The 13,779-nt window shown below is 45.1% G+C and overlaps 1 protein-coding gene across 1 annotated transcript in view; it reads left to right on the top strand.

The window, feature by feature from the left end:
• The window catches only part of RRAS2 (RAS related 2), a 381,692-nt gene that overhangs the window by 161,043 nt on the left and 206,870 nt on the right, over positions 1-13,779 (top strand). The gene's annotated exons all lie outside the window — the stretch shown is intronic.

The raw sequence follows: 13,779 nt of genomic DNA, 5'->3' as shown, positions 1-13,779 counted from the left end.
GAGAGAGAGACTGACTGAGAGAGAGACTGACTGAGAGAGAGACTGACTGAGAGAGAGACTGGGAGAGTGACTGACTGGGAGAGTGACTGACTGGGAGAGTGACTGACTGGGAGAGTGACTGACTGAGAGAGAGACTGACTGAGTGAGAGACTGACTGAGTGAGAGACTGACTGAGTGAGAGACTGACAGAGAGAGAGACTGACTGAATGAGAGAGTCTGACTGACAGACTGACTGACTGACAGAGAGAGAGAGACTGACTGACTGGGGTAGAGAGAGAATGACTGACTGAGAGAGACTGACTGACTGGGAGAGAGAGAGACTGACTGGGAGAGAGAGAGACTGACTGACTGAGAGAGAGACTGACTGACTGACTGAGAGAGAGACTGACTGACTGAGAGAGAGAGAGACTGACTGACTGAGAGAGAGACTGACTGACTGACTGACAGAGACTGACAGAGAGAGAAAGAGACTGAGAGACTGACAGAGAAAGAGAGACTGACCAACAGAGAGAGACTGACTGACAGAGACTGACTGATAGAGAGACTCACAGAGAGACTGACTGACCGAGAGAGAGACTGAGACTCTGACAGAGAGAGAGACTGACTGACAGAGAGAGAGACTGACTAAGAGAGACTGACAGAGAGACTGACAGAGAGAGACTGACTGACAGAGAGAGAGCGAGAGACTGACTGACTGAGAGAGACTGACAGAGACTGAATGACAGCGAGTGATAGACTGACTGACAGAGAGAGAGAGACTGACTGACAGAGAGAGACTGACTGGCTGACAGACTGACAGAGAGAGAGAGAGAGATTGACTAACTGACAGAGAGAGTGACTGACTGACAGAGAGAGTGACTGACTAAGAGAGACTGAATGACAGAGAGAGATAGACTGACTGACTGACTGAAAGAGAGATACTGACTGACAGAGAGAGAGAGAGAGACTGTGATGGAATTGGGGTCAAAGTGTGTATGAAGCTATGCAATGCCTCTTAAGATTGCTATTGTCTAATAAAAATAAAAATGTATTATCAAAATGTGCTCTTTGTGGTTACATCTGCTTTTGAAATACTGCATTGAAGCTTTGTCCACTGTCTTAAAATGGAAACGAGAAGGAGCAGTGGATGCACTTTTATCAAAACTAAACGATGAGTGGGCCCGATGTTGTATATCATGACAGGAGTCTGCATCAGGAAACCCACCTAAAATTGGGCAAACTTTCCCGGCCTACTCATGGCAGGGACCCTGTAATGAATGGACCACCACATATGATAGCCTGCGGGCAGACTAAGCCCAACCTTTGACTCCACCATCCAGTGTTACTTATAACGGCTGTATTGGTGACAGTGGCATAACAATCGCCCTGCATCCCCTGCAGTATGGCGGGTCGCTGGCCTGAGAGCTCTAGACTGGCACGGAGAATGGGAGGGGGGCCCCCTCTATGTAGTTTGCAGGGGGGCCCCCTCATGCTTCGTTACGCCACTGGAACAGTGGCTGTGCATTCTTGCTCTGGGCTCTCCACACAGGTAGTCAACTGCAGGATGAATGATTTGCCGCCCCCGATCTGTGATGGAGGGAAGCATTCACTGCTGCGGCCTAGCTGCACATCGCTTGCGAGTGTGGAAAACGGCAATGTTGTATTTATCTCAAACGAGAGACACCTGAACTTCGGAACGGGTGCTTCAGAGAAGCTTATCTTGCAGTCTGACGTGCATGTGCTGATGGCTTTGCTTGCCAAGAGACCTGAACTGCTGGTTTTCCTTTTGCACTAGTTTTGAGTGAGCACGGAAAGCTTGCACTGTTGACGGCCAGCTGGAATCGGTCTGTCTGGCTTGCAGAACGTTGTCACAACTACAGGAGCCTGAATGCTGGGCTTGTCCATGCTTGTTTGTAAATGCTAAAGTGCTCCTTACAATATACAGAGTTCTTCCCACTACTTGACTATTGTAAAAGAGTCGTAGGCCAATAGAAATAACACCTGCTTTGCAGGCACTAAGGAGCTGTGCTGTGTTGACCGAATGGATAAAATACAGTAACCAGAATTGCAGCACATTCCTTATGGTTTTTACACTTTTTGATAAATAAACGCAGTGATGCGGCAGCCACTTTGGACACCCTTCACTGCTGGGCGACATTGACTAGCTCTCCCTTATTTAGCATCAATAATCTCTTTGGATCTGTATACTCAAATTTGTCTTCGTTTATTTTCTCTTTTGTGAATGAACACGTTTTGTTTTTACTTTGGAGAGGTAATTGTTGAATTTAAGGGCACGATGAAGGATTCATTTTCCACTTTCCTGGGTGCGCCTGTCCGTTTTCTAAGTGATTTTAAAACAGTCTTGCTGCATGAAGTTTTCAATGTTAACGCAATTTATTCCAGACATGTTGCATTTGTAGCACACAACCTGCTTTCTCTGTATGAATGTAACCCTCCTCTTGTGGTTTCGAGCGCGCCCCTGGGGCTTGGTTACTGCCTGCTCTGCAGGTATGGTTGTTTTCTGTTTATTGAAGGGTTTTACCACCACAATCAATACAGTTCGGAAGGAAATAACAGCTGGTAAAGCAACCTCAAATGCAATTCAGAGCAGCAGCTTCCGAAGAGTGTAAATACAGAGACGGTGAAACGTTGCTTGCATTTTGCTTTTATTGTCTTTACTCACTAACATCAGGGTGAGATAATTGATAGGCAGACTCTTTAACGTCTTCTCCCTAAATGCCCCATTTTGCAAGGAAACAATAGTTCTCACTATTTAATGCAACACTTTAAAAGTTACCAGACCTTTTAGATCTAAGAATGTTTAAATATATTATTTTGAAAGTATTGTTCACGGTAGTTGTGGATATCATCGGGTGTGCCTTATCAGAAAATGCTTTACCTGCACGTTTTAGTTTTTAGCTATGATTGTGTTAATCTGTCAGACGCATTATCTCGATGTGGCTCTAAAGCCGGAATACTATATTGGAAGAAAAAAAATAAACAAAAGGGATTACTTTGCTAACATGCGTCAAGTCATCGGGTCTATTGTCATCAATCTGCCACTTGGGGACAGGGCTTTCATGAATCACGGTGCTGCTGTGTGCTAGATCTGCATGATTTTTCGGTTCTGCCTACTAGACAGTACTAGTCTGTTACAAAGCCTATTGTGGCTTACCAAATACATAGAGGAGCTTGGTGTTTGTCCATTACATACTATTGGATGGCTGCCTTGTCCCTCTAATTTGCACACTCCCTATTCGTGTCTCAATTTGTCAGTCTTGTAGTTGTCCCTCCCATGGAGCATTACCTCTTTACCGTTGCTTTGATTGACTGGCATCCCTGCTTTCACTGCTTGATTTTGAATAACTACTTTTTTTCCCTGGTAAGCACTCCATGATAGTGCATTTGTTTTTCAACTGTCTAACTCCTGTACTACTCTCTAAACACCCACTGCATTGCTGTTGTTAATGCTTCTTTAATTTTTTTGTACTTTGATTAAAATACCATTTGGATATGATTTTACATGTTTGCTCTTTTTAATTACTAAACCAACAAAAAAGATTTTTAATAGCCGTGCTGCACTGAATCGGGGATAGTGAGCAGCTTGGCTAGAGGCTAGAACTATTTGTTTTGCCAGGGCCTGTTATTGCTTGCTAAGAGTGCACTTAACTGAGATTCCCATTGAAAACTCAAGCTGGTCTCCTGGTTGTGTGTTCATATGGTGCCTTCGAATCCTGATTTGTTTCCTCTGCTTAACTTCTGGTGCAGTTGTTCATGGTGTTTTCTTCAGTTTTGTTCTTAGCTGTATAAATAGGATATTCTACGTGTGGCATTGCAAAGTAAAAATCAGATATTCAACAACCGACTACTTTGGTGTTGGTCTGGTTAAGATTTATTTGGGTATTAGCACGAGTGTAGTAGCTCAAGATACTGCTCAAACAGTTGGAGTGGTAGCTGGGATTGCTCTCTTTTCTAGACTGAATAGTCAATCGCTGCACCAGACGTTGAGTGGATGTCCTCCCATGTTTTTTTTTTCTATGCATATTTTATCCTGAAAAGGTCAGTGGCAATACTTATTCATTTTATAAACATTTACTAATGCTTACCTCCAAAGCAGAATGTTTTGCTGATGAGCCACAGGGTGCTAATCACAGCTTACTTATCTGGCCCACTAATTTTTTTAGTTACTGTTATGACAAGTTATGACATGTTACAATGACTTCTTAGGCTTTTGGTTGTTTTAATAGGAATTTTGTGATGTTAGTAAGGTATTTACAGATAAAATGGGGGATCACGTGGAAGACGGAATAATCCAAACCTGGCACACTCATGAAAGAACTGTCCGATTCTCAGTGGTTGATCTTCTACGGAGCTACCATTCCCCGAAAGAATGAACTGGAATAAAAAATTAGCTAGCATTCGCGCCAAGAATTGTCAATTCTATTAAGGACACGGAGGCGAGGATTATACGTTCTCTTTCTATTTATTGTCACTGACAGCAGCCAATGAAAAACGTTTTATTATATAAATAAACGACATTTCCCATGATGCATATATTGCACATCACATCCTGAAAGACCCTATAAGAGCCACCATAACCGGGAATCCTCTTCTTTCTTAGTTTGAACAGTAAAAGTCCAAATACAATAACTTAAGTCCAGATAACGTCCTCCAACATGGAAGAACCGAACCAACTGGAAAGTGACGTCTTCTTAAACAGAAGTACTCTTATTCCATCTTCTTCTCAGAACCTGGAAGTAATGAAACACAGGAAAAAAACAGTAACTTCTGCTTAGACAGAATATAAATACATACAGGTGGGTAAACATTCCATTATCTGTAATACAACCGGGTGGGATAATCCTTGCCTCTGTGTCCTTAATAGAATTTAAAATTCTTGGCGGGAATGCTAGCTAATTTTGTATTCGATCACAGGACCGGAGTCTTCGGGTTATGCTAGTTTAACGCTTATAAAATACAGTTGAAGCTAAATCACCCACCGGCTTATAGTAGAACTGTTTAAAAGTCGAGTCAGCAGAAGGCATGATATCTTGAACAGTACAACCCAACATAAATATTTTGGAGGCCTTAGCTCCACTCACAGAATGCGCTCCATACACTTAGGTATCAATACCTGCTTCTTGCATGACATATTTTAACCAACTGGCTATAGTAGCCACAGACACTGGCTTACAAGGTTTCTGCAATGTAATTAACAATTGGACCACACCAACAGGTCATATAGGTCTAGTACATTCTTCATAAGCCTTTAGACATTGAACTACACAGAGCTTTGCATTACCAGGAAAAGCATGATGCTCAACACTTCTTGACAAAGGTTTAGTTCTGGCTGTAATGTAAAATGCAACTCCTTCCGGAGTAAATACTCTACCTGTAAGGTCCAGGGCTTTCACGTCAGAGGACCGCCGACAGGCAGATAGGCATAAAAGCATAGCTAACTGACTCAATAGTTGTTTCCGCATCAACATGTCATTATGTGGCCAGTACCACACCTACACCAATACTTTATGTAGGTGGATTAAGTACACTAATACCTTTTAATAATTTGCAAATTACCGGATGCAAACCTACTGGCTTGCCGTCTACCTGGGAATGGCCCGCTGAAATGGCAAGCGAAAGTTGTAAACTGAACGGTATGCCAGACCCTTTGATGCTTTTTAAAACAGAAAATTTACTACATGGGGTAACTCCGCCCCCACGGGATCTACGTGTTGTTCCACGCACCAACAAACCCAGCCTTTCCAGGCTGAAGAATATCATTTTCTGGTAGAAGGGGCCCAGGCTTGGTTGATGAAAGACGCCACTGCATCCGAAAGTCCCGGCATTTGCCATCTTTGCCTGAAAGTATCCAGGCCATCAGAGACCACTGACCCGCTAACATCATCGGGTGCATTTCTCCATGAGGGCCCTGGAGCGTCGAGAATGATGGAATCATCCTGGGGGAGTCTCAGCTCATCTCCAATAATATTGGGAACCAAGGCTGTGACTTTGACATGGGGAGTTACCAAAATCACTTCTGCCAGGTGGCGAGACACTTGGGTGGTCATCCTGGGAATCAATATGAGCGGGGCAAAGGCATAATTCAGGCCCATGGACCAGTCTTGTGAAAATGCATCCGTCGCCAGGGCTAACGGATCCGGTCTCCAGCTGAAGAACTTCTCCAACTGTGGATTCAGTGTGGATGCAAAAATGTCGATTTCGCACCTGTCCCAGATCGCTTGCAACCATTGGACTATCTGGGGTTGGGGTTGCCAATCGCTGTAATCCTTGAGGTGCCGGGAATTCCAATCCGCTACTATGTTCGACTGCCCTGGGAAATATCCGGCAATCACCGATATCTGTTGATTTAGGCAGTAATGCCAGAAGTCCTTCGCTATTTCGGCAAGCAGAGAGGACCTCGTGCCTCCCAATTTGTTGATTGTACCTCACCCCGAGATATTGTCCATCCGAAGCAGGATGAAGCGTGAGTCGTCTGGGTGACAGTGTCCGGATCGCGAACAATGCCGCTAGGAGTTCCATGCAGTTGATATGAAGATCGAGTTCATGCAGGGACCATCGCCTGTCTGTGGAAATATCTCCGCAACGCGTGCCCCAGCCCCAGCAGCTGGCATCGGATTCTATAACTGCCTCTGGCTGATAGCCGAAAATGGCCCTGCCGTTCCACGCCTCCACGTGCCTTAACTACCACCATATCTCTTCCCTTGCTTCCTGAGAGAGGGGAACAACGCCCGTGTAAGAAAGACCTTTCTGAAGGGGTCGTATTTTTAACCTCTGAACGGCCCGATAATGAAGTGGGCCTGGGAAGATTGCTTGTATGGATGCTGCCAGAAGATCCACGATCCTGGCAAGTACCCTGAGTGAGACTGTCTGTTTGGTCAACAGCTTAGTTAGCTCCTTCCTGATGGTTTTCATTTTTGAGTGGGGAAAACTCAATTGTGTCAACCAAGAATCTATGACGAACCCTAGAAAGTCCATAGTTTGCGAGGGAGCAAGAGCTGATTTGGCTTAGTTGATCACGAACCCTAAGTTTTGCAGAGTAGCTATGGTCGGTTGTAAATGCTGAACAGTTGTGTTGGGGATTGCGCCATGATGAGTATGTCGTCTAGATAAACTATCATGTGTTCCCGTAGGTGAGCTATTACCAGTTTCATCACCTTGATGAAGCACCATGGTGCCGAGGAGAGCCCGAAAGGAAGGTCCAAGTACTCGATCCACCGGTTCCGCCATCGGAATTTGAGGAAACGGCGGTGAGGAGGAAAGATTGGTATTGACTGATAGGCATCCTTCAGGTCCAGCCGGACCCTCCATTCTCCTTCTTTGAGAAGCTCCACCAAAATATTGATGCCCTCCATCTTGAAGTGCTTGTAAGTCATCAACTGATTGAACTCCTTCAAATTTAAAACAAACTGGTGATCTCCGCCCTTCTTCTGCACTAAGAAAATATTGCTGCAAAAGCTGCGAGGGCCCTCGTTGCAACACGCTATTGCGTGTTTCTGCAGCAATTCATCTAGATGGGAATCGATAAAATTGCATTCTAGTTGGGAAAAAGAAAGCTGTCTGGGTCTTTTGTCCTGATAGGGAGTCTGATAGAAATCTAAGTGGAACCCTTGAATTGTCTGCAAAATCCACACATCCTGAGTGTGACCCCTCCCCCCCCCCCCCCCCCCCCCCCCCCCCGGGTATTAGAAAACTGTTGGGGGGCACTTACATGCAGAGTCTGGGGCTTGGAAGCCTCCACGGTGGCCACCTCTGTGAAAACGCCTCTGGTTGAAGCGTTGTATGGTGGGGTAGAAGGTTCCTCCGCAAGTGGAATCTCACAAATCATTGCCCCTTCCATAGTCTCCTCGTTGAGGACCTTGGGAGAACTGATGGCCTGGCGAGCATCCTCTGCTTGGCCGGCCCGTCAAAAAAGGCCAGCCTGAAAGACTCGTTTGATGCCAGACCGGGCCTTATCCAGCGTGGTGAATGTGCCCACGTACTTAAAGACGCACTTGACAAAGCGTTCTCCGCCATGGGCCCGGTTCAGCTGCTGCCAATTCAGTGAGGTTGGAGGCCATTCGCATGAGGAACAACTTGCGACGTTCGTAGATAAGGTGCAATTCGGTTGCCAAGTAGGCATATGGCCCGCTGGGTCCACCCTGCCAGTACATCCGGTCCCGAGCTTTGCGCCTACAGGGCCATTTCTAGAATCTTAGCGAGAGTGCCTGCCACGTCCAGGAGTTTGTCCTGACAGCCTCGCCAGGCCCGATTGGTACCTTTCTTTGGGTCCTTGGAGAACTTCTTGATGAAGGGAAGTAGGTTTGCGTCTATGCCCAGGGTCTCCGCAACCTTGTCCGGAATATCAGGCCTGGGGCATTCAGAACATAATCTATTGTGCACCTCGTTGTCAAAACTCCGCCAGAGGTTTTCATGCAAGTACGCTGAGACTTCAGGTGCAGGAGCCCACTCGTAAGACCTAGGGTGGACTATGTCTGCTGTTTTGAAGGTGAGCGGAGTAGACATCGTTTGGGATAGGTCTTGCTCCACGTGCTTAGTTTTGCTAGCTTTCTTTTTCGGGGGAACCTCATCAGGGGTGTCAGTCCCTGTGGTATCAGGGTCTGTGTCCGTATCAGGACATTTGGTCTTACCAGAAGGAGGCAAAGAAGAGAGAGGGTCAGCATGGGGCCAAGACTTGGACTGTTGTCCACCGACTGTGGTGTCCTGAGCTGGTTCATCCGGGGTAGTAAAGCTGTGATGTTTGGCAAACCGCTCCAGTTGTTTAGTTATCAGCTTCAACGCAGCAGCCAACACTTACTGCACAGTCCCAGGGACTGCCTTCTCCACTGCCTTATTCACGGACTCCTGGACAGTAGCGTCCAGCGCCTCCACCATATTATCTTCCAGGGAAGAGGTAGTAACTTCCTCCTCATACAGGTTATCATCCTCATAGCTAACCCAGTCCTCCATGGCAGAGCAGAATTATAAATGTAATGGGCAGAAGAGGAGTAAGGGGGAGCCAACCCACAGCACACACACCAAAGTACGTAGCTCCTCAGCAAAAGCTGAATAAATATTCTTGCAGCCCACAGGGCGTAGGGAGAGCCAAGAGTACAAAAAATCACAGGGGTTTGCACACACTCTAAGGCCAGATCACTATTTCAGCCACCTCAGGCGTAGACATGGTCTCTTGTCCGAAGAAACTCCGAGCAAAATGAGTTCTGGGGTGATTTCAGGGTCGAATATGTTGTGCGTAGCCCAATCCTACCAAAAAGGAGCCCAATTGGGCTACTTACGACAATTGGTAAAAATGGCTATCAGAAAAACATACCGGCGATTAGGGAAAGCCTGTAGCATTTACAATAGAGGTAATTAACTGCCGACGGCAGTGCGGCACATGTTTGCATAGTGAGGCATGACACAAAAGCCAGATCGGGCTGCCCGCACATCGCGAGTCACCGCTGCAGTGCAGGAGACGTTCACAGCGTTTTGAGGCTGGAAATATGATTGCTCAACACGCGCCCGCCCGTAGCGGGATAAAGATCTTCAGGCGTAGACAAGTGGAGTGCCAATATCTAACTAAATAACGCGGCACAGCTGAATTTAGTAAATGAAGCCTGAACCATTAGCATGTTACGCACGTTTTACACAGTACAACTAAATGTAGCCGCGTAATGCATTTACGATCACCAATATACATGAACGTATAAGAATGTCAGCGCAAACATTAAATAGCAGTCATAAACATAGAAACATAGAAAAATTCTGTTGGGCACTTAACTTCCTGCATGAGCAGCAGAGAAAGAGGAGGATTCCCGGTTATGGTGGCTCTTATAGGGTTTTTCAGGATGTGATGTGCAATATATGCATCATCGGAAATGTAGTTTATTTACATAATAAAACGTTTTTCATTGGCTGCTGTGAGTGGCAATAAATAGAAAGAAACTGCATAACCCGAAGCCTATGGTCCTGTAATAGAATTGAGGAAGAAATTGTTGAACTTTAATTATGAGAAACCTATTGAAACGAGTTATGAGACAATTTTAGTTCGAAGCTGTATAACATGCAGTGAAAAAGCACATAGTTTGAAAGCAATTTGTTTGAAAATGTTATAGATTTAAATCAAAAAAGATTTTTTTAATACGGAACAAATCTCTTCCTTTTTAAATTAACCAACAAAAGACATTTGTCAGCAGTTTTGAGAAAAACAGTTGTATGTATTTTTTACAACCTAGACCAGACCATGACTATATTTTTCTTGTCTTTACTTCACATGGTCCGGACTCCTATTTTTTTCGCCAGTTCTTGACAATTTGGTCTTTAGAGGTGTAAAAAGAATGTTCTTGTCCTGAGTCTAAAAGGGTTTAATGATCAGGTAAAAATGAATAATCAGCAAATTAGAGTGTCATGTGGCTAGGTGGTATCTTTGAAATGATCATAGGAGGCAAACTCGTCAAGTACAGGCAAGACCCAAATGTATACTCTGCTGCACTTGAATAGATAGTGCATGGTGAGGTTTCACACAGAAAACGAGTAAATGCCTAAGTGCGTTCATAAGACCAGAGAACAACCTTCAATAGTAACAAAAATGTAAATATATTTCTGCCGAGCCAGCTATTCCGTTATTTCAGGCAAATCGCAAGGTACCTGGAATATAATGGAATGAGGATTTGTAAAGCGCGTTGGCTACCCAGGGGCTTCCCAGCGCTGTGAAAGGTGGAGTTGGACCAGAGGGTTGGAATGAGTGGGGATGAGTGAAGAATTAAACCGATGTTTTGCTGAAAAGCCAAGTTTTAAGAAGTTTACGGAAGGTGAGTAGATTGGGTTCTGATCTTATTGGGAGGGGAAGAGAATTCCAAATCTTGGCTAGGTTATAAGAAAGCGAGCAGCCTCCACATCTAGCTTTCCTAATGCGTGGGACTGAGGCGAGGTGAGAGGTCGCGGATCTGAGGGGGCGGGAAGGCTGATAGGCTTTCACCAGGGGGGGAATTAATATATGGACCAGTTCCCCAGTATAAGCGGTGTGCAATGCACATACTCTTGAATTTGATTCTAGATCTCACCGGGAGCCAGTGGAGATCTCTCAATCTGGCTATGACTGAGGTTCGGCGAGGAATATTCAGGAGAATTCCTGCCGCGCAGTTTTGAATAACCTGGAGCTTGTTAAGTGTAGACTGTGGGGCTCCAAGAATCAAGGCATTTCCACAGTCTAGCCGAGAGAGGATTAGTCCTTGGACCATGATCCGTCTTGAGTGGAACGGAAGGAGTGGAAGAATCTTACGAAGTAGTCTCATTAACCCGAAACAGATGGCAGCGAGCTTGGTAGCTTGATGGTTTAAGGTGAGATTTTGGTCGAGCCAGATCCCTAGACTCTTGATTTGCTCCTTGGGTTGCGGGGGACTTCCTAAACAGAGGGGCCAGATAGGGTCAATGGATTTCCTGATGTTATTACCAAGGAGCATTACCTCTGTTTTGTCCCCGTTGAGTTTTAGTCAGGACCCAGACATCCAAGCGGCGACAGCTTCCATGCATTTGCGTGTCATCCGCATAGGTGACGATCTTCACACCGAAGGGGCGGACGACATCAGCTAGAGGACATAGGTAGACATTAAAAAGGGTAGGGCTCAGGGAGGAACCCTGAGGCACTCCAGAGTTGAGAGGTTTACTGGAAGAGGTGAAGTCCTTCTCAAAAACTTGGAAGGATCTGTCTGTGAGAAAGGACCTCATCCAATTGAGTGCTGTGCCTGACACTTTGTCAAGGCGATGGAGTAGGATTTTATGATTAACAGTGTCGAAGGCGGCACTCAGGTCGAGTAGGACGATGGCCGTGGACCCGCCATCGTCCAAGATCCTTCTTGCCTCCTCCGTCACTACAATCAATGCAGTCTCCGTTCCATGACGGGGCCTGAAGCCGGTCTGGGAAAGGTCCAGTATGTTATTGGCTTCCAGGAAGTCAGTAAGAACGGAGTTAACATGCTTCTCAAGAAGTTTACTGAGCCATGGCAGGAGGGAAATGGGTTGATAGTTAGCGGGGTTAGATTGGTCAAGACTGTTTTTTTTTAATAAAGCTCTGACCATTGCTCTTTTCCATAGAGGTGGAACAATACCAGTGTGGAGGGAGGAGTTGAGCAGGTCTTGGATGGTGGGCGAGATCTGATGGGTTATCTGGGTGAGAGCACTGGGGGGAGCTGGGTCAATAGGTGATCCAGATTTAACCTGACCCATGAGTTTTTCCAGGTTAACAAGGTCTAATGGAGGAAAGCTATTAAGAACATTAGGAAGGACTGTCGTGCAGCCTATATTGGCAGAATCTGTGGACAAAGCGACGGGAAGGGAAAAAGAAGAATTGATGATTTCTATCTTCTGATGAAAAAACTCCGCTATTTCCTCGCAATGGGTCTGAGTGTTATGATCCTTTGGGGCCTCGGGAAGTTGCAAGAGGGATTTGGCTATCCGGTAGATCTCCTTAGGTTTGGACGCCGCTTTCTCGATCTTATGTTCAAAATATTTAGCCTGAGCTAGATGGATGTCTGCTTTATAGTTTTTCATTGCTTTTCTATAGCTCGTTTTGTCTGCTGGGAGGTAATTGAGGCGCCATTTCCTCTCAAGTCGTTTGCAGACACGTTTGGCCTCTCGTAGATCATTCATATACCACGGGGCGATGCGATGAGAGTGTCACTTCTTGTGAGCAATGTTATCCAGAACAAGAAAACATGGCTGGAGCAGGTTACATGTATCATTAATATGAGCAAAATGCATTTGCTCTTCCGGCTCCACTGAGACTTGAGCCTTCCCTGACCAAATTCCGAAAAAACTCAAAACCCTGCTTTTCCTCAGTGATAACCCTCTAACCTCATGACCACTGCCCTCAGTCTTGCGCCGGGAGACCCCATGTGGGTAGCTGCGCGCACTACAAATTTAAAACACAATACAATACAATTTGCCGTTTTCACACGGGCAAATCATTATAATGCTAACCTGCAATAATGGTCAAAGTTCAAACTTCACATTTGTTTTCCTGAACTAAGTGTGTTCTGAAGCAAGTTTCAAACTAAATTCTTTTGAAGCATATTTTGCAAATCGTATGCCTAATGTGCCTTCTGTAATTTGGTTCAATAATGAATCCTACTTTAAATATTTATTAAACTTCATTTAACGAATACTGCCAGCATATCCTTAATCGGTGCCATTTGTTCTGTACACACAATGCGGTGAATCATCTTTCAGCTAAGTAATCATTTAACCAGTTATCTGACATTCTGTTTGTGGAGTCAGACTAAAGTTCATGCAGCATGACGTGACTTATTTGTGTTATAACTCAATTTTTTAAAGTCCTCCATGTTAAGCAAAGGAACATTTTTCATGTTTGGTACATCCCAAAAGCACAAGAGCTGCTATTAAAGACTCAAAGTGACTAAAGGTCATGGAAAGATCAGTGGACCTTTGCATGGGCAGATTAATTTTTGAGATCTCATAATTTCATTACAAATGTGTACTTTGAGTTCTTGCTAAAACAAATTGTCAGGCTTGCAGTGCTCAGTATCTTATTCCTCATATGCTTGTTCCCTAATTTCCAATACACAAGTTACAGAGGGTGAACACAGGCTCACAACTCAATATGCATGCAGCAGCAGCAATAAAGTATTGTCCAACCAAATACTCACTTATATGAAAAAAGAGCAGTATTTTATTTTAGCGGTACTAACACTAAGGGAACTATGACTTTGACAAACCACTTCCACCGTTCCCCTGAGGTCAGGGCTTTAGTGTTTCTAAGATATTCGCTGAGTCGGTGTCCCTCTC

This window comes from Lissotriton vulgaris, unplaced genomic scaffold (genome assembly GCF_964263255.1).
Source record: "Lissotriton vulgaris unplaced genomic scaffold, aLisVul1.2 SCAFFOLD_497, whole genome shotgun sequence".
Lineage (NCBI taxonomy): Eukaryota > Metazoa > Chordata > Amphibia > Caudata > Salamandridae > Lissotriton > Lissotriton vulgaris.
The sequence above is the reverse complement of the archived record's forward strand: the minus strand, read 5'-3'. Positions and strand labels throughout refer to the sequence as shown.